General features: G+C 44.0%; 1 protein-coding gene across 2 annotated transcripts in view; it reads left to right on the top strand.

The window, feature by feature from the left end:
- Positions 1-964: 964 nt before the first annotated feature.
- The window catches only part of IP6K1 (inositol hexakisphosphate kinase 1), a 36,892-nt gene continuing 17,389 nt past the window's right edge, over positions 965-20,467 (top strand). For both annotated transcript variants that reach the window (XM_054639849.2, XM_054639843.2), the window contains exons 1-3: positions 965-1,090; positions 1,483-1,537; positions 5,821-5,920. The gene's annotated coding sequence lies outside the window, so the exon portion shown is untranslated. The remainder of the gene's footprint in view (positions 1,091-1,482; positions 1,538-5,820; positions 5,921-20,467) is intronic.

The following is a 20,467-nucleotide window of genomic DNA, read 5'->3' as shown; positions in this document are numbered from 1 at the left end:
TCCCCAGGGAGGTTATCGGGGGCGAGAAAACTTAGCCACGGGTAATTTTGAGCCACTTTTGCCCCGAGTCCCGTGTCCCCCTCAAGCTCTGCTTCGTTACAGCACTCGCAGGCGCAAACGGGTGGGATGAGCAGCTGGTGGGCAGAGGGGATGGGTTGATAATTGGGAGGAAAAGTGAATTAGCGTGGGTGCAGGTGAGAGGGACGCCGCAGGAGGAGCTGGGAGCGGCGGGAGGCTTTGAAGGCGTCAGTCAGCGGGAGGTGGGAAAGCGGTCATTTGAATTTCAAAGGAGCGCGCCGCGGGACGCCTCCCTGGCAGCTCCCGGGGAAATGAAGCACTGGCGGGATAAGAGGGAAGAGACTAATTTGGGGAGTAGGTGACTAAGGGGAACAGGGGCCAGCCGTGAAATTTCACAGTGAGAGGGGTCACCTGTGTGACTTTGCCTGAGGGTCCCGTTTTGCCCTGAACCCACTGGAACCGTGACCGTCCGGGAATTTAACCCTTTGCGGTACAGGAGTGGCGCGTGAGCGTGTCCCATTGGCGAGACCCCGCTCGGAGCGGCCCCGGGGGCTCGGGGCGGGGAGCTCTGAGTGTGGGAGCGCGGGACGGCCGGGTGTGAGTTTGTACCGCGGAACACGGGGTGCAGAGCGGCCGGGCAGGGGTTCTGACCGGGGAGCGCGGTCCGGGGCGCGGAGCCGCGGGCCGCGCCCATTGGCCAAGCGCCCCCCCTTCTCCGCGAGCAGCCAATCAGACGGCGCTGCCAGCGAGGGGGCGGGGCTCTGGCGGGCGTCACGTGTGCCTAACGTGCGCTGCCGTCCGCGCTCGGGAGAGGGCGGGGCGGCTTTGCGCTTGAGTGACAACAAGTTTGACCTATCAGCGTCCCGAGAGGGCCCCCGTGGGGCGGGACGCAGGTGCGGACTGGCGCGCAGGGCGAAGGGGCGGGCTTTGGACGGCGCGGTTGCTATGACGGCCAGCGCCGGGCCCCGCCCGCCCGGGCGCCGCCATCTTGTTGTTGATTCGGGCGGCGGGGAGCGGCGGCGCTGGGGCTCCGCGTTCCGGTGTCCCGGCCGGGCAGGCAGCGCCGGCCCCGGTGAGCCGCGGCGGGCGGGGACTGGCCAGGCTGCCGGGCGGGGGGCTGAGCCGAGCGCGCTGCCGTGAGGGGAGCCCCGGGTGCGGCCCCGTGAAGGGAGAGGGGGCACACAGGCACGGCCCCGTGAGCAGCCGGGTTGAGGGGGCAGCGAGCACCGGGATGGGCCTGGAGGGGAGGGGTCCGTGCGCGGCCCTGTGCGGAGGGGCTGGGGAGAGCCCGCTTCGTCCCCGTGTGTGCGTGGGTGAGAGCCGGGTGCTTTCCCCTGCGGGGCCCACCTGGGGTATGGCCGGGGCGGGGTTCCCCGGGCTGGGCAGCGCGGTGCCGGGGCAGGGCCCTGCCTAGCGGGCAGAGCGAGCGTCCCCTCCCTTTGTGCCCTTCCTTCCCTTCCACAGGAGCTGCGCGCAGGAAGGAGCTCGGAAACCGCGGCGGTAACATGAAACCAACATGGTGAGCAGGCCGGTGGGGCTGGGGGCCCGTCCGTGCTGCCCCCGGCACGGGAGGGATGTGGGTGGCCCGGGAGCGCTGGCTGCCCCGGTGGGGACACCCGGAGTGCCTGGCAGTCTCCTTGGGTGACTGGGTCTGCAGCCCTGGACCGGGACCAGCCTTCCCCGGGGTTTCCCAGGTGGGGGTCGAATTAGGGTAGGTGGTACTGGGTCCATATTCCTTCATTTTTAAGCTCAGCATCAGCTCTTTTTTTTTGTTGTTGTTGTTGTTTTTTTCCTCCCGAGCAATATGCTTTAGTATGTGCTGCTTTTGTCATTTCAACCTGTCTTGCTCTTTTTTTGCTCCATCTGCTTTTCCTCCCTTCAGGTTCACCTGGCTTAACTTGGTGTTCAGAGCTTCCAGAGCTGGATTCCAATAATTGGCCTTTGCAAACGAAACACTGAATGGTGCAGGAATGGTGGGGGCTTGGGTCTCTGTTCATTTTTAGTGTAATGTTTCTGTGATCGTTAGGGCCATGTAAACATGGTTAGTAGCTCGTCTCACAAAATAATATGCACTAGTATGTTTGGAAAGTCTCATTGTAGTGAACTGTCACCTGCAGCTGATATACTAACACTTGTGTGTTTGGTCAGGCTTTTGATGGAGAAAAATAATGGTATTCTTGTTTATCACTGAATTAAGATTCTGCTTTCCTTTTTATAGAAATTCTGTTGGGAGATTTAAAGTGTTTTAGAATTAGGTGTATCGTTATTGCATGTTGTCACTGTAATCCTAAATAGGTCTCTCTTAGTCCCATGTAACAATTTCTTATTATTTTGATCGTGAAGTATTTTTCTAGGTTAGTTTAGCTCTGAACTAAGGTAAGTGCTTTGTTTTGGAGCTGGAAGGAAAGTGGTAGGTTATGAAAAGATTTAGTTGTGAGCTTTATAAAGCAAGATAACGTTGGGTTGCATTTTCAACTGCATCAAATCCTTGTTTGGTCAATGTATTGAATTGTCCTAATGCTATTTTTTCTTTTCCTTTCTTGGAGGGTGTTTCACACCCTCTCAGCTTTTTCAGCACAACCATTTCCAGGTGCATGGATGAACAGCCTATGCTATCCTGGTTAGAGCCTGTTAGGGTGATGTGAAATGTCCTTTTTCATGGCCTTACCTTTGCTTCCGGTCTAGTAAGGACTTTTGGGAGAGCAGGGGAAGTGATCCTTAGCTCCTGGAGGGGAAGTTGATGTATACAAGGTTGTTGGTGTAGGAATCTTTGAAGGAAAGAGAGGATATGCTGGTGGGACACTCTCCTGGGCCCTCTGGTTTTTCATTAGGCACTTTGTGGCAGTTCTGCGTGTTTCTTGCATAGAAGAAGAGGAAGTGAGCATGATTATCTGTTGAGATAAGAAAGGGGACAGTTTTTAAGATCTGCTTCTGGTCACCACTTTCACGTTCTATATGTGGTTTCACAGGTGCTTCAACTCGTGTAAGTATAGACTGCAACCCATGGGAGGTTCTTGCCTTGTTGCTTATGCCTGTGCAGGTGAGAATGAGAGTTCCCTGACTTACAGACTGATCAAGCTAAAGACAAACTGTCTGTTTTTCTACCCAGCTTTGTGAGTGCATAAATGATTTTGCAGGTGCAAGGGAAATGGGGCTGGTGCTGGAATGGGGTCTTATGTGAGTTCAGGGTAATCTGCAGTGTGACTGTGTAAAGAGTCCAACAATGTATTTTTACATTATCTATTTTCTTGCATATAAATATAATTTTAAACCACATTTTTACATATATTCAAAAATTAAATGGAACAGTAGTGCCCATGCTTCTCTTCTACTTCTGTGAATCATTGTGTGCCTGATCATCAGGTGGACAGCACTGGACATGTCCTTCTTATAAAAATATTTTAGAAGGAAAAGTTAGATGTGCTTTGAGATCCCCTCTCTTGGCAGATTGTGCAAGTCAGCTGACTTGGAAGTTATTCTGCCTTGCATTGCACGTAGTGAAAAGTCAAGGTTAGAGTAGCAAGCACTCAGAGGTCACAAAAGTGCCCAGGCTGGAGTAGTACCTGTGCCCTTAATCAGCTAATTGATCTTTTAAACAACTGTTGTGATTTCTTCTTGATCAGGCAGTTGTATGCTCTGCTCATCCCATCTGAGCTGCCTGGTTTGTTTCTTTCCTTTTCTCCCAGAAATAGAGCTTATTCCTTTTGGGTGAAATGATCAAACTCTTGAAATGTGACCTTGTTGAACTTGACTGGTGCCAGATGAGGAGCCCTGTACAAGCTGGGGGCTGTTTGTTGACCATCTGCTTACAGAGCACAGTCTCTTTGGTCCAGTGGATCACCAAATGTTTGTAAAAAGGTTTGATCACTTTTCAGATGTCCGTGTTTAGTTAGTTTCTCTGTGCCTAAAGGTTTTTGTGGATCTGGTGGATTCTGACTGGCACGCTGGGTATGGGATGGCACTCACTGTGCCTTCCATTAAGATAAGAAATGTAGGTGCTAAGTTTGAATTGGATATCCAGAACCCATGCTCTAGAGAAGGTGTGTTTCTTCCATCTGTGGTTGAAATGCAGATATTGAAGCCATGGAAGATCTGACAGAGGCCTTGATTATTGCAGTGTAACGCAGGCACTTCACTCGCTGTCAGTAGATTCCCCCAATCTGTCCATCAGGGATTAGCTCATAACATGTTGGAGATGTGAGCATCTCAGTGGAGTGCTAATGCTGGGATCTGTAGTCTCAGAAGTTAGTATTGACAAAAAGCTGCAGCCTGATTTGTTTGCTCTTACATTTGACAGTGTCACATTGGTGCTGGGCAGGGTTTAGCATTGAACTTGACTTGCAGAGTTTGTGTGTGGCTCTCTGCTTGCTTGTTTATATAGTGTGGCATGTCTAGGAACAACTGCTTTTATTTCTGACCTCTCAGTCTTTGAGAGGGAATGTATCAAAAACAAGTCTAGTAAGTACAGAGGGTCCCTAGCGAGCTTGAGAAAAGGAGCAAAAGAAAAGAAAATGCAACAGAACCCTCTGCAAGAGTCATGTGGAGTGTTTGTGTTACGTGCTGCAAACTGAAGGAGCCCTTCAGCTCTATGGAGGAGCAGCTAGCAGTCTCCCTCATTTCTATTCCTGATGTGACAGGAATGCAGAGCAGGATGCTGGCCAGTGTTTAATATCAGGTTTGTTGCTGCTGCCGTAGGGGTGGTGGAGGAGGCAGAGGAAGTGTGTGTGCGTGGCTGCTTGGTTTCTGTTTTGCAGCACCGCCTGTGCGCGGTGTTGTGCCGTTCTGATGTGGCAGCAGCTGTTATTCTTGGTGCTCCCAGTGTGCTCTTCGGGTAGATGTGCTTCCTAAGAGATGCAATTCTCCTAATCAGTGTGTTGGGCTGCCTGTGCTTCCTGCGTAGTCCATGCTGGTGTGAACCACTCTGCAGATGGTACTGAGGTGCAAGTCCTTTGCCTTCATTCATTTCCACAGGCTCCTCTGTATGCATTTTGAGTGGCATTAACTGTGTGTAAAAGACAACCTTCTTAAGCTTGCATTTATTTTGCATCACCCCATCAGTATGTGGTGTCATTAATGTTTGAACCCCTTCTTTGGGAGTAAAGGAATAAGCTTTGCTAATCCAGGGTGTCTCTCTAGCTGTATCATATGCCCACAGTAGTTAAAATGGGTGCAGTTCTTTTGTTAAAAAATCACATGGACATAGCTGCCATAATTATATTAGTAGGAGATCCTCAACCAAATCTGATAAAAGCAGTGAAAGAGGTTATGATATGGATGTGTCTGTCCTGGCAGGACGTCACTGCACGTGCTTGGGAGCTGCAGTAGCTAAGCTGTCTCTGATTTAGCTTTTGTAGTTAGAAAGGTTATCTCCTTCACCAGCTGTCCTGCTGCTTTGCCAAATGCTGCCTCCCCTGTGTTGGGGCCTACAACCAGGCCTGTTCAGCTGCTGGGGTTTAATATACTCTGCTCCAGCCTTTCTTCCCTAGTGCCCATCCCTGCCTGGTGAGGAGCAGTCATGGATCTTGCTCTGTTCCACCCTGGTTGGGAATTTTCAGCTAAGGGTGGCTGAGGCTACTGGGGACAGAGTGTCCCCTCAGCCCAACTGGTGGGTTTGGTAAAGAGCATCTGCCAGAGCCCACAGGAATGAGTGAGAGCATTTGCTTCCTTAAAGGAACTTGTGAGTTCCAGTCCCAGTCGCTAGGGAAGGCATGCTCTCAAACATTCTGAATTGACAAGCAAGTAAAGTTCTAAATAAAATCTAATTTAGGACTTGCTAACTTGTTTCCATACATCGTTTCACAGGCTGACTTGCTTCTGGGGTCCTGCTCCCTCTTGATTGTGAGAAGTTGGCTCCATATTCCAGTGACTGCTCAGCCAAAGGAGCTTGGGTGACATCTCCAAGGTAACTTCTTTCTGTTTTGTTCAGAATACACATGCAGCCATCTTAGAGATGCAAAGAGAAATAAACTGCTTGCTTTTTACCTCTCCCTTTGGAATTTTACCCTTCAAGTAAGGATATGTAGACACAGTTTGTGGGAGTTTTGCTCTTGTTTTTGAAGGATACTACAGGAACACCCAGGTAAGTGCAGTAGCACAGAGTGAAAAATTCAGTCCTGTTCATTGACCAAATTGGCGTCAGTTCTTTGTAATAAGAACTAAAATTCCAAGAATCAGAGGCTCACTCATGCTCTAGTAATTCTGGCCATTCAGGTGGCTGATTTGCAGCTGAATCACCTTATGATGATTTCAGAATTCTTATCATTGTGTGCTTTTTTCTTTCTTTTCAGAGGTTAGTTTGCTGAAAGTTGATAAGGCTGATCTGATAGTCTTTCAGTTTCACAGAGGTTACTTCGTGCTGTCCTGAATTTGGAAGAAAGTCAATCATATTTGTTTTCCCCCAGCTCTTTATCAACAAAGATATGACTCAGTATACCTGTGGTATAAACAGACTCAAATGACCTTGTTTTCTTTAGACATGGTGTGTTTAAGTAATGGTTGTCACACAGTTCAGTTTCCTGGTGGGGAAGCCCCTGACCTGGTGGGTAATGGTCTTAGTTTGAAATGCAGAAGGTAATGAGCAGGGAAGCTGAGCTCCACAAGTACCTCTCTGGGGTAGGGAGAGGAGGCACATGGTGCCTTCTCTCCAGGGCATGCTCCTGTGTCTGTCACTGCTGACTTGAGTGCTGATCTAAAGCTAAATTACTATATAGCTTATATATTCTGTTCTGACATTTCTCTTTTTCTCACCTCCACCATGGTTCTATGCTGAGCTTCATTTTCCCCACTTTTTAAACTTCCAGAGTACATTAATGCAAAATATCATGTGATCTTTAATTCCAATTAATGTTATTCCATTGTTGGTATCAAAATATTGCCAAGCATTTCCAAAAGCGAGTTCAGAAATCTTAAAAAGGGCACAAGAAGATAGGACTGGCTGTTTGTTCAGTGTCCTTTGACAGTACTGTCTGAGCAGCTTAAGCACGTGTGGGGAGCAGTCATGATCTCATTACAGCTAACTATAGGTGATAAGCAGCTTTGAGCACCAAAATCAGTGCACCACCGAGTGCAGATGTCAGGGAGTTATTTAAAGCAGGAAGGATTTGGGAGAAAAGCCTGGGGGCTGCATAGTCCCATGTCTTACTCAGTGTCTGAATCAAACCACCGAGTAACTGCCATGAAATTGCTGCAGCTCTTGCAGAAGATGAGATATGCTGCTCTTGCATTGGTTTGTTGGTTAAAAACATGGTAAAGTCTTGGAGCTTTGGAAGACCCTCACAGCACTGCTGCTTGCTGAAAGGTTTATTGCACTTTTCCAAGCTGTGGTCTTTGTGTAAAGCTGAGTGACACATCTGAGGAATAGACCTGTTGAATTCACTGGGGCTGAGTCTCATACCACAAATATGGAAATAAAAAGAACTTTTAACTTGAGTGTTTTGAGTCTGTCCCAGAAGAATTGTTGAAGTAGTCTGAAGCTCAGTTTATGTTGAAACAATACATATGCAGGTTTTTTTTAGATAGTTTCTTAAACACTCCCACGCTTCCTGTAATAAAATCCACATCATGTTTGTCTCAAAGATGTGGATTTTACTTAGATTAAGTGTTACACTGTATAAAATGTTTATGGATCCCTTTACTTTTGCAAATAATGGAGTGGTTTACTTTATTTTCCATTAGAAGCAGATATTGTAAGTGTTTTCTTGTGCTGTGCAAGTGGCATTTCCTTTACTTGGGCATAAATCTTCTTTATGTAATTGAGGTCTTAGTATTTTACAGTTCTTACCACAAGTGTTGACCTGAATACACTTATTAAAATTTGACAGTAAGCTAAATGTGAACCAATAAGCATTATCAAGCATGCTTTATGCATCTTTTATTTTTATAGAACTGAGGAAAAACCTCTAACTATTTTAGTCAGACTGAATAGGTATCACTGTTGTGCATCATGCAGAGTTGAATAGTTTTCACTTTTTTCTTCAGGTGCTCTGCACACTGTTTTTTGGGGTTTTTTTGTGTAATAACAGCACTTGGGGGTTTCTGTTTTTCTCCTGAATTATTCTTAGCTTTAGTTAAGTACAATCACAGAAATTTCCATTCCTGTGGTCTGTGTTTAGTTTTGTAGCATGCTTAGCACTGACACTTGCAATGAATTTCAGCAGCTTAGAAAACTGAACCTATTGACAATTTGGTTCATCTAATGACAAAAATCAGTTGTCTTAAAAATTAGTTCTGATTTGTGACTGCAGCTTGAGTCAAATATTCTTAGTTAAAATAGTTAATGGTATTGTATCATTCACCAGCCAAAAGTGAACCAAGGTTTTTATTCACTGTAGTTAAAATACCTTCCTAAAACCTGGCAATTAAAGATCACAGCTTAGATGGTTAAGTGTTTGAGACTTTGTTTTTTTGAGTTCATCCCATTGTGACATGACAACCAGAAGAAAATTCAAAACCTTTTAAGAAATCTGCCAAAGATTGGTGTCCCATGGTAGTGAGCTTGCCAGGCTGAATCTTGTATGAGTGCAAAGCACTTTGTTTCAGGTTTCCTGTCATTTGCAGTTTTTTTATGATTCTCAAGGAAGAGAACTCTGTGTTATTTTCCACCTATTATGCTTGTTATTTTGTGTTTTTCAGCCTGATATGATATGCTTTTGGCACATGTTATCACACTGTATTGATCTGGAAGAGAAAATGAAAGGGAAATTGGCTTTCCCTAGCTATATACAGCCTGTGATGTATTGTGGCTGTGAGAATACATCTGATTTAGCAGACTGTTATTTTGTAGGAAAAAACCCAACCCAAACCAACCTGCAGCATGGTCTTGCAGTGTCTTTAGAAGAACTTAGTGTGAAAAGCTAAGGTAGCTGTAGTACACTTGAGACAGGTTTTGCTGTTAAAAACAAACTTGCCCTAATCCGTGTGACTTTTAGATGAGTGTGCTGTGCTTTTTCAGTGTATGGGGCAGAAGATTTTTTTATGGATATGCAGGTGCTGCATCTAATCATCTACAAACCAATTTGACATATGAGGTTTAACATACTTTCTTTTTGCTTTGGCTTTGCATCTCTTACATAACCAGTGGCCTCAGTTGTTGTAAGTGGCACACTAGAAAGCTTGTTGGAAGGAGCTTTGAGATCCACTTCAGCAGCTTAACATTTAGATAAGATGTTGGGAATTTGTGACCTGTAGAGTGTTTACAGGGACTTGTTTACGACTGCTTCAGTGAACAGGAAGTTAAATATAGGCTTTGTTTGTCTGATTCTTCACTTCAAATGAAGAGGAGAAGTTCCTTGTTTCAAACCCTCAAACAGAGCTGGTTGGTGTGGGAAAGCATTTTAAGGGGCCTGCTGCCCAGGTTACTGTATAGGAGAGTAATAATGAAGATTTGGAATATTAAATGTCCCTTTGGAAGATGCTTGAGAAATACAGTGGAGTGAACTGTGTTCTGAGCTCCCTTCTTGGATATTTCCTTTTGCGAAGCCAAGTTGCATTGGATACCTTGGCAGTGTGAGGTTTGCTAGAAGAAAGTACCAAAGGATGGTTGTACTGGCTCCTGATTGGGTAAAATAATCTTGAAGACATTTTTAAGTGCCAGGTTTTGTCCTTCATAAAATGTAGCACCTTGCCAAGCTTGAAGTTGTGATTTTCTGATGCATGTGTCTCCTGAGAAGACAGCCTCAGGTTCAGATTGCCTTTCATTTCCACTCAGCTGGCTGGGCCTCCTGTTAATTCTTTGTCCTTTACCTTCCAGAACATGCTGCAAGCCACAAAACAACTCTGAGGTGTTTTAACAGCTTTAAGATTTTCAGTACGAGTGATTGAAAGCCTTGCAGATTATGCTGATCCTCAGGAGAGTTACAGGATAACATCAGGCCCAGATCAAAATCCTTTCCATGACCCTGGGTTGTGTGTCATGTGTGTTCTGCCATATTGAAGGGATGAGAGTATCCTTGTATGAAATTGTGTTTAGGGTTTTATCTGGTTTCAAATGAAATGACTACCTTAGCTTTCAGTCCCATCAGATACTATGTCATATATTCTACTTAAATTAAGTACCAGATTTAGTGCACTGTCTTTGTCTAAAGTATATTTGCCATGACAGACCTCATTATTTCCCATCCCAAACTTCAAAAATGAAATGTTGCCCTTTATCCTTGAATTTTCCATGGCATTATTAACTTTCTTGTAGCACTTGTATTGAGATTTTTTTTCCCTCCTAATGCAGAGCTTGTTTTTTTTTCTCTTTCTTTTTCAGTGTTTTTAGTTTGTTTTTTTTTTTTTAATTAGGTTGACAGTACAAGAGAATATACTGTATATGAGAATGTACCTTCCTTTGGTACTTCCTTGTGGACAAAAAATCACAGTGAAGTGTTCAGTTGAGAAGTTACAGCTCATGTTTTCTTGTCTGTGACCCTCAAGGGTCACCTGCTTAGGGAAATTAAACTGGTATCAAGTAGGGGGCATGGATTTGCAACGTGATTATGTGGCTGGAACTCCCTATGGACGTGCTTATAACGTTGTTTCTGCCACAACTGCTGGGACAGCTGCATTAATCAGCATGTTCATCCTTACCTAGTGAGGTTCTGCCTGTGGAATCCCTTAATGTAGAGGCACTGATAGTGATAAAATGACACTTCTAAGGGTAAAGCTTGTTTTGCTGGAGGTGTTGAGAGGGTAAAGGGTGAGGAATGCTTTCCTTGTCATTGTGAGTAGTGCTTTATTCAAGAAAAAAAAAATGGATAAAGTGGGGGCCCAAAATATGCCTTTTCCAGCTGAATTAATTTTTTCATTGGCAATGTGAAGTTAGATTGGTTTGCAGTGAGAGAGGAGGGCATCTCTCAGTTGGGCATAGAAAATTTTACCTATCCATACAAACCTTGGTATATTTATTGTAGCATGGGTATCTACTTGAAATTACAGGGCAATCTGCAGTTCCATTTTCTCATACAGTAAATTAAGTGGTGTCTGAGCATTGGTATAATCTGGAGTACTGTATAACTGACTGCCTTGCATTTCTCTGAGCCTTTTCAGATATTCAAGAAAGCCCCACATTTTGTTTATAGCAATGTCTCAGAATTACAGTAGCAGAGCAAACCACTAGATAACAACTGCTCCTTGTGCTTTTGGCACAAGAATTTGTTTACCAGGGTGAAGTGAGCTTGTTTGGATAATCTTGCTTTTATTCCCCTTAGTCTTTCTGTTGGACTGATGTGCTCCTAGATTGTCTTTCTGTTTCTGCCATATAAACAGAAAAGTTGCTCAAGGATTTGGATTTTTGGCCAAGCAGCACCACATTCATTCAAAAGAGATGCCCTAATTTGAGTCCACCTTAACAGAACCAATTCAGTTGTTCATGTACTGGGACACAAATTCTTTAGATTTTGAGGATTTTAATTAACAGGCAAGACTAAGTTGAAATGAAGTGCAGGGGGATCAGGAAAAGTGAAATGATTACCAGACTTCTGGCTTTAAAGAATGGTTTAAAAGTAGCAAGATAGTCAAGTAAATTGTTCTTTCTGAGAAGCTGTTTTTCTGCTGGATGAAGTACACCACAACTGAATGGTTTTACCAAGATCATGGGAACATTCAGTGGAAATATCAACCAGTAGCCTATTCCTGGTTCTTTCCTTTCCATTTGGGTAAGCTCAGGTAGATTATGGTTATCTAAAAGATATCTAAAGAATCTGTTAACCAAATCAACTGAGCGCTTTGCTGACTTGTCAGGTTTCAGCAGAGAGATATAAGAATTGCTGCATTTCTCATGGCTTTGAGTATTTTACCAGTGTTCAGACAGAAGTTGTGCTGTCTGATAAAACTGCAGGATGCCATTAAGGACCTGCCAAATGTAAGTGTTTTCTGCTTCCCTGTGTAGAAAAAGACAAGTGTAGCTGAGGCAAAATGTTTGTTTAGCTTTATCTTCACAGTCAGAGAAAGAGAAAATTCTGATGTGTGTGCCCCTCCAGTCATCTCAAATGCTGTTGTAACTGCCAAAATGCCCTGGTGTATCTCTGTCTGCATATGTGAGATTAAAGTCCTCTTGGGTACTGAAATTCCAGCTCACATGAGGCTGTGAAGCTGTTAGTGCCTTGCATTCCATGGAGGGATAGGTGGAGCAGACAACACATTAAAAGTCACACTGCTAATCTTTTTGTTCAGAGCTACTGTTTGTGCATCCCCTACAACTTTGGCAGGACATTCTCAGTCAGGATGCTGCTCTGATGTGATCTGGTGGTGACAAGAGGCAGAGGGGTAGAGCCCAGGCTATGGCTGAGCAGATGTTTGTTTCTGACCACAGAAGTGAGAAGATGAGTGTTTGCTTGTTCAGGTCTTAAACTCATTCTCTAACAACACTCAATGGACATTGCCACAGATTTTCTGAAGGCAGAGATCCTGCAGTCCCCAGCTCCTTTAAGAGAGCCAGTTGCTTGGATGCCCTTATCTAACACTGTTCATTTCCATATAATTAATTCTCAGGCAGCTCAGAAAAAGGGCAATGTATAGATCTGAGGAGGAGATGGATCAGAGTGGTGTCACAGCCCACAGTGTATGATAGGAATTGTAAAGCTGCTTTACAGGGAGCTTGAAGTGAACCAAATCAAACACTGGTTTACAGAGGCCCTAAGGGTGAGATTAGCTGGCTTGTGATGGTTCTTTGTGGCAAGTCTGTGTTTGGTTTTGATGCATAACTCTTAGACTTGATGTGTTTAAATCTATATGTTGTCCTAATTCCTAAGGAAACAAAACATTTGTGCTGCTTCCTGAGTACTGGAGCCAGCTTCTGCTCCTCACCAGCTGAGTTTGCTCTCCCCTCCCTTTGCACAGGATGTGTTGCTGTTCACAATGTGCTCTTTGGATGGAGTGTCTGGATCGTGACTGTGGGGTCAGTCTCTTCAAGGATCCTAAATTCCCTTCACAGATCCTAAATGCCTGCTTACCAGTAGCCATGCTTTGAAATTCCCTTCTTCTTGTTTCAGGTGGGAATGGGATGTGGGGTCTTGGCTTAGCTTTGCTCTGTAGTCTACATGCAAGGTAAAGACAAAGGAGAAGTGTTTGAATATCTGTGTAAGTTTTCTGAGCAGCAGAGTATTGCAGGACTGTACTCTGAAGGTAAAGAGGAAAGAGCAACTTTTCTTTAAGCATTGTGAAATGGAAAACTGCACATATAAACAGCAGAGTGATGTTTTTCTTGTTAGCAGTGGTAGGAAGAGGCAGGTGGGAGAACATTTTGCCTCTGGCCCTAATGAAGTTAGTTTGTCTTTAGCATTTAAAGTCTCAACATAAATCAGTCACTGCAAACGGATTTTTGCTTAAGTCAGGTCACAGCTTAATTGAATGTGGTTTCTATAACTTGTGGAGAAGGTTTTTGAGCAGTTAATGTGTATCATGCAAGTTTTGCTGCAGTTGCTATTTTTTCTATGCTTTCTTCTTTTATTATTTTTTTATTTTGGGCAATAAGGTGCTGAGTTATTGGGGTAGAGGACAGGGAGCCTGCATTGCGCATCTGCATCGTGACCTGGGGAGTGAATCAGCTCAGTCATAAGAGTTGAGCTGTAGTGAGTTGTCTGGCCATTTTCTGGCAGGCAAGAGTTCCTGACAGTGGCTTCAGTGTATGGGTGAGGAAAATCCAGTTTGAATCTGCCTCTGCTGCTGCAGGAGATGCATTTAATAACATCCACGTCTTTGCTGAAGGGACTCGTGCTTGAGGCAAAAGCTCTCTCTGTTTTTTTTTTGTTGTTTGCCCAAGTAAACAGTTTTATCATTGGAAGAAGATACTGAAGTTTTCAAATCCATGTTGTTCCCAGAAGGGGGCAGGGGAGACTTGTGAGTTGTGGAGTTTGATAAAAAGTACTTTTGTTTGGTTTGGTGACACTTCCGTGCTGGCTTTCAGGCCCAGCAGGCGCTCCTGCCCCCTGGCAGCGGGAGCGTGGCACCATGAGACGCCTGCTCCGTGCCAGGAGCCTGCAGCAGGACCCGGGCTGCAAGCCTTCCCTGCCTTGCCTCTCCTTTCTCTCCAATGGGGAGCATTGCAACAGCTGAGAGTTCTCTCCTGCACTTCCCTCTCATCTGATACACTGAAATGATATGGGTGTTAAAGCCATGAGAGGATGGAGTCATCATAAAACATCCCTGTTTTTATACCAAGAGCAATCTGGACAGTTGGCATCTAAGTGTGTGAAAATCTTAGTTCCTTCTTCCCTTATTCTGTCATCTAGATTTTTATTCTTAATTAAAGCTGGAAAGAAGCTTCTCTATGCAGCTTTCTTTAGGATTTTCAGGGGAGTCTGGGTTTGTTCTTTACAGACCTAAGTTCCATTTGCTAAATACAGCCTGGCCAAGAGTGAGAAGGAGGCTGTTTTGCCAGATGTTTTAGAAATGGGGTCATGCAACTCCAGCAAGTTTGTTTTATGTCTGCAAAGTGACCTGGGATTTCTTTGACAGCCTGGAATACAGACAGAACAAACTTGGCCATGTTAGTCTGCATTTCTGTCTTTGAATGGGGAAACAGCTCCTTTCTCACAGGAAGTGCTTTTTGCAACATTCCTGATGATTTTGACGTAACTTCTACCTCTACACTGGCAGTGAAAGGGTAAACAAAGACTCTGCTGAATAGGGGGGCTGGATGAGTGATGCACAGACTTCCTTGAGATGTTTGGTGGTTTTTATGCCTGAGTGGGTCTTCAGTTGCAAGGTCTCCTGGCTCTCGTGTCTAGAGACAAGGCTGAAAGAGGAACCAGCATTCAGAAACAAATGGAGACAGAGTGGGGGATTACTTGAGAGAGCTGGAGCCATGGGAGCCCACAGGACCTGATGGTGCTGTAGTGCCAGCCTTGGTCATCTTGGAAAAGTCACAGAGGTGCTGGCACATCTCTGGTCACTTACTTTCAAACTAGACCCAAAGGATGATCCAGGGTGGCCAATCTCACTTGACTCCTGGGGACTGTCATGGCTCAGGTCCTTTTGGCACACCTTTCCTGTGTGAAACATGTGCAGGAATGTGGCTGGGAACAGTTAGTATGGATTTACTGACTCTAAGTTGTGTCTGACGCATCTCATTGTCTTCTGTGATAAAATAATCGGATTTGTGGATGAGGAAGAGCACTAGGGCCATTTAGCTTAAGTTTACTGGATGTTTTACAGTGTTCTTGTGTGCAAGTTGGGACATTACAGACTGGATGGGTGGAGTATGAATTCAAGCACAGCAGGGAATTCTGAAGAGTAAATGGAGTCAGAGGCAGATGAAGGAGTGATTCATAGAGCTCTTTCCACAGGACATTAGCTTCTGAAAGTAGGCTCTTAATCACTCTTTTTTTTCCTCCTGAATGTCATCCTTTGCCACAATGTGATAAGAGTGGATGGAAGACAGTATTTAAGAGGCTGTCTGGTTGAAATTCATCAGTCTGGCTCATTATCAGTGTAGAAGATTAATCTGTCTTTTCTTGGGAAGAAATGGGGAGGTTCACATGAATGTTCTTCAAGATTACCTTGTTTTGTTTTTCATTGAGTCATGAGTATTTGTGATTGCCACTGAACTATAGTTAAAGAAAATACATGGTAGTTTTGGGGATTTCAGTCATACTTAGGGAGGATGTGTTTGGAAAGCTGTGAGGTTAGTTTGAGAAGAAGAAAAATAATCAGTCAAAACAAAGTAATTTTATTTTCAGTGGGTTACAGCTTATTTGGGTTTGACAAACTTGCTGTTATGAAAGGTGATCTGGAGGTTTTCTTTACCTAATGTGTACTTTAAATTCTCTTCAGTGTTCCTAAGATACTGTGGAGCATCTGATAATCTTTTCAGGATTGCTGGTCTGAAAAAAATACTGTGTCATTAGATCTGGTCAGGCTAAGGTATATATATATTTATGCCCAAGGAACTGTAATTGCAAAATTCAGTGTGTGGTGTTTGCTTTGGGTTTTTTTTCCCCCCTTTCCAATACTGCTATTACTGCCTTGCTGCAGCCAGTGGTATGCATTGGAATTAAGAATTCAGTTTAAGCTTTCTAGTGTGGTAGTGTGCTAAATTAAGGTGCCAGTTATGAGCAAAGAGGTTAATGGTCTTACATAACGCTGGTCTTGAGGTTTTTTGCCACTGCAGAATCAAAAATAGCAATTAGGAGTTCATTTTTTTGTCCTAGTTGTGTATTTTTCTGTGAGGATCAATTATCTGCAGCAACTGACTTTCTAATCAAGGCTGTTTTTTCTGTTTTAAAAGCATCATAATTTAAAACTTGAGAACAGTATTAAAATACCAGTTCACCACAAGCTGCTTACATTTGTCTTTCAGTTAGTGGTCTCTTGGAAAGCTATAGATCATCCTTATTTTATCAGAACTGCCTAAGGAATGTAATTTTAGCTCCTCTGTGTTTATGGCTTTTGTAGTTATTTTTCATGGGTTCAGCTCCTTGTGGCTTTTGTGTGTCTGTGGTTAACCCTGTAGCTTCTCTGTACAGTTACTGATTAAAACTCTTTAACTCTTGACTGTACTTTGCTATTGCATTATGTAGTCTGAAACAGCCAAAACCATGGAGTGTTCTTACAGATGCATCTGAGATCTGTTGTGTTAGGCAGTGCTTTTTTTTCCTTCTGAGAACACTTTGCCATTTGTCCCAAATGGGAACTGTGTCCATTAGATTTGGCTTGTATGTGTGTCTAATCTCATCCTAAATCTCCATTCACAGAGATGCTGGAAGTGTGTTCCTTCCTGTTGAGGTTTCCCTTCATGTCTAGCCCCACTCTTTTTTTTTTCTCTCATTGTGGAATTCATAATGCATTGTAACTTTAATTACCTTATGAATAAAAAAATGTATATGGTCACCTCTATAGCAGCATGGATTGCTTTACATCTGTGCACTGTTAAGTGGCAAGAGGAAGAATTCCTGGTTACGTTGTCTAGGCAAGACTCGGGATTTGCTTTGTAGACTCCATTCAGAAGTGTCCAAATGGTGTCTTGTTGGAAGGTGAAAAAAACCCCAAAAGAACAGGGAGAAAGTTGTCCTCAAATTCTTGGTGTCTGATGTCTGTGAAAAAGAAGGATTTATGTAACTGAATGTGCTGCATTCTGCTCCTTGGCTCTCCCTCTGAGTGCCAGCATGTTCTTGCAGGGCACTGCTGCTCTCACTTCCTGACAGCCCACCTGGGCTTGGTGCCTGCTGAGGCTCTGCTTCGGTACCCGGGTGGAGGAGCTGTGAGCTGCACTCACCACACTTGCCCTCGTTTTTTAGCATATGGTGATCTCTGCTTTTCAGTCTTTCCTTGATGAAATGTCTGCTTCCAGGGTAGTCAGCAGCCTGCATGTGCAGATAAGCTGAATTGGGGTTTGAGCAGGGAAGCACTAAGCAGATCTGCAGCTGGGTGTGTGACAGCACAAAGAAGAGTCTCCTCCAAACATCACTGGCTGTGGCTTTCCCTACTTGCATTAGAGATTCCATTAGAAGTCTGCTCTTTGAGCAGTCATCTTATAAGTTTTTCTAATATCTCTCTGCTGATAGAAATGAGGACACAAGACATAGTGTTAATGTGTAATAGCAGTGGGCTGGTAGCTGAGCAGAAGTCTCCCAAGGGTAGGATTCATAATCCTCTTAAAGCAGAGGAGAATCAGAGGCTTTGGAAGGTCACCTTTTGCGGGGTGAGAAACATTCCCTGTGCTAAGCTCTGTTGCCTCTGTGATCAATTCCTCTCCCATTTTCGTATTTCATCTCACAGCAGCAGAAAATATACTGAGATGAATCCTGCAAGAGTCTTGACCCCTGTAAAACTCCCACTACCTCAGGTTTGACTACCTGCCAAAAGACAGCTGTGTGTATATGGGTTGATAATCTTGTGTGACAGGGTTATGAAGTCTCACTGTATAGAGATAGTGGTCTGTTCCCCAGAAGACACTTTGATCTAAAGGGGACAGCCATGTGCTTCTACTTAGTGCTTTGCAGCTTCACCACAGTTTTACCTTTGCCCTATTTTGTTGCACCTGTATTTTGCTTGTGTTGGAGAGTTGTGAGAAATTCAGATGTCTAAATGCAGTCCTAAGTGACAACTTTAGTAAATTTCCTTAATGTTTAAAAAGTCTGTAATACGTGTATTTGATATTTAAAGTATAGTACTTTCAGTGTTAGTGCCTGTCAGAAGCCAGAAATTTATTAACTTCTTGCTTGTGATTTATGATATTTTAGTGATGTGTTGGGACAGAGTTACAGCATTTGCTCATGAACTTAGTATTTTCTTTTAAAGACCTACTTTTTTTGCAAGATTGTCCAAATACAATGGAAAACTTGCTGCTTTTTCAAGCAGCAGCCACAACTTAATCTCTGAACTTTGGAGGAGTGAATTCTGCATGGCAGTGGCCCAGACTGTTCTGTGTGCTTTCCTCCACATGGCAGCAAGATGGCAACTAAAAACTGAATTTTCTGCATCTCTGAAGCAAAGCTGGGCCTTCCAGGAATCCCTGATTTGATGGATGCAGTGTCCAGAGTTAGGTGTTCCAAGCCAGTGGTGAGAGCTTGCTACAGCAGATGTTGAACATGAGGAAATGGGTGTGAGGCTAAAGTCATGGAATATACCTTAGTGGAATTCTCCTGAGGACACCCTAGGATGTCCCTGTCACTGAGGAATTGCTGTGCACAGCCAAGGGTGACATGTCTGCTCCCCAGCAGTTGAGGGGTACATACACAGACACAGCTTTTTGGACCTGTGTTGGCACAAGAGCCCTTTCATGGTGGGGCAGGGGACGAATGACTCGTTCCAGCTTCGTGTCACCTTCAGCGTTGTTGCAACTCCATTGCTTCACAGGAGCTGCTGCAGTGGTTTCCTCACAGAGGCCTTTAGATGGATCAACTCTTCCTAAAAAGCTTCGTTGTGCAGAAGTGGTCAGCTTTCTGAAGTGACTTTCTTAATAGTTTAACCAAGGTAAAGAGAACCTTGGATGTAACCCAGGCAGCAGTTTCTAAGAATTCTTTGTTGTTTGTATAATGTTGTTGTCACTGTTCCCCCTGGCTTTGCTCCCCAGTACTGCTTGTGCATGCTGCTGCTGTTTGTCATGCCCTATTTAATCACAACAGGCTTTCCTCACTCTCCTCTATATATTTTAGCAGCTCTTTTGCTCTGAAAATAATGCTGGTATCAAATAAATTAAAGATTTATTTTTGAGGAAATAGGACGTTTTAAATATTAATGGTGTGTTGTGGAAGATGAAAACATAAAGAATTAGATTGCAGATTTTTTAATGTACTGTTTAAATCTTTTGAACCAAAGTGGTTTTGTATAACTATTAGGTAGTTATGTTGTGATATTTTATCTATGTTGAGTAAGAGAGCAGCTTCACAGTTGCTTGGAGATGGAGTTTTGCTATGCCTTGGTTCCCACTTTCTCCCATGTTTTGATGCTGGGGGATTGTTGGCCAGATGTATTAGGGACCTGATCCAACTGAAAACTGAAGGCTTTTTGTTTTGTTTTATATATTGCTGCTTTGTTTTCCTACCAGATTGGGTACTTATTGTGGCTGTTTGCAGGGGTGCTGATGCTGGTGTAAAGAAGATGTCAGGAGAGGTGAAAAAGTCAAATGATGTTTCTGCTGCAAGGGACAACTCAGGTCTCTTTAAAGTCAGGGGGTGAGACTGTTCTCTGAGCGTGTGTTTGCAGGGCAGCTGGGGCTGAATGGAATTGGCCCTGCTCCTCTTGTGCCTGCCCTTGCCCTGCTCAATGATTGTCCCCTTTTACTTTCGTTGGGCACTGGCAGTAAACCAGTTCAGGAAGCCACATTGGCAAAAACAACTTTTCTTTTTTTCCGGGTTAACTTGTTTGCCAGGCTGGTTTCTGAGCAGGATCAGTGAGTGCCAGTGCTGACTCAGGAGAGAGGATGGGTTTGAAGAATGCTGACTTAGATTTACTTAAGATGTCATGAAACTATAGCCTGAGATGCATGCTAAGTAACAAAGGGTAAGGTTTGCCAGTTAGCAATTTTTTCAGTTCTGTGTCTTCATGGATTGATGTGGTGACATCTACAAAAAAGGCTGCTGAACAGCTTAGAGACTAATTTTTTTGTCTTCTAGAGCAGACACAACAGAAACTGTAGAAAGCTGATTTCCTGAAGCTATTTCATTAATGTGCTTCCTGTCCTATGCTAGAAGTATGGTTATTCAGTTTTCTGTGCCTCATTTTCAATGAGAAGGCCTCTCACAATGGTGTGTGTCTGATGCAGGTACCTGTCACCAGCTGAAAGCAGAGATCCCAGTAGGTTCCCAGGTAACCATCAAAAAAGGAGGTATTTTCAGTTGCTTTTGTCTCACAGTATTTGAGCCGGTAATTTGGGAAAACGTCAGTCTGTTTCTCTCATAATTGTTTCTAAAGTGTGCTAGCATGGCATCATTGCTTGGTGCTTATTCTGATTGTCAGTATTTCTGTTTGTATTTCCATGTTCAAATAAAAATTCAGCTGCAATTTGAAGAGTTGCCAAAACCGAATA

This window comes from Agelaius phoeniceus, chromosome 11 (assembly GCF_051311805.1).
Source record: "Agelaius phoeniceus isolate bAgePho1 chromosome 11, bAgePho1.hap1, whole genome shotgun sequence".
NCBI classification, from domain to species: Eukaryota; Metazoa; Chordata; class Aves; order Passeriformes; family Icteridae; genus Agelaius; species Agelaius phoeniceus.
Note: the sequence above shows the minus strand (reverse complement) of the source record. Positions and strands in the feature narration are given on the sequence as shown.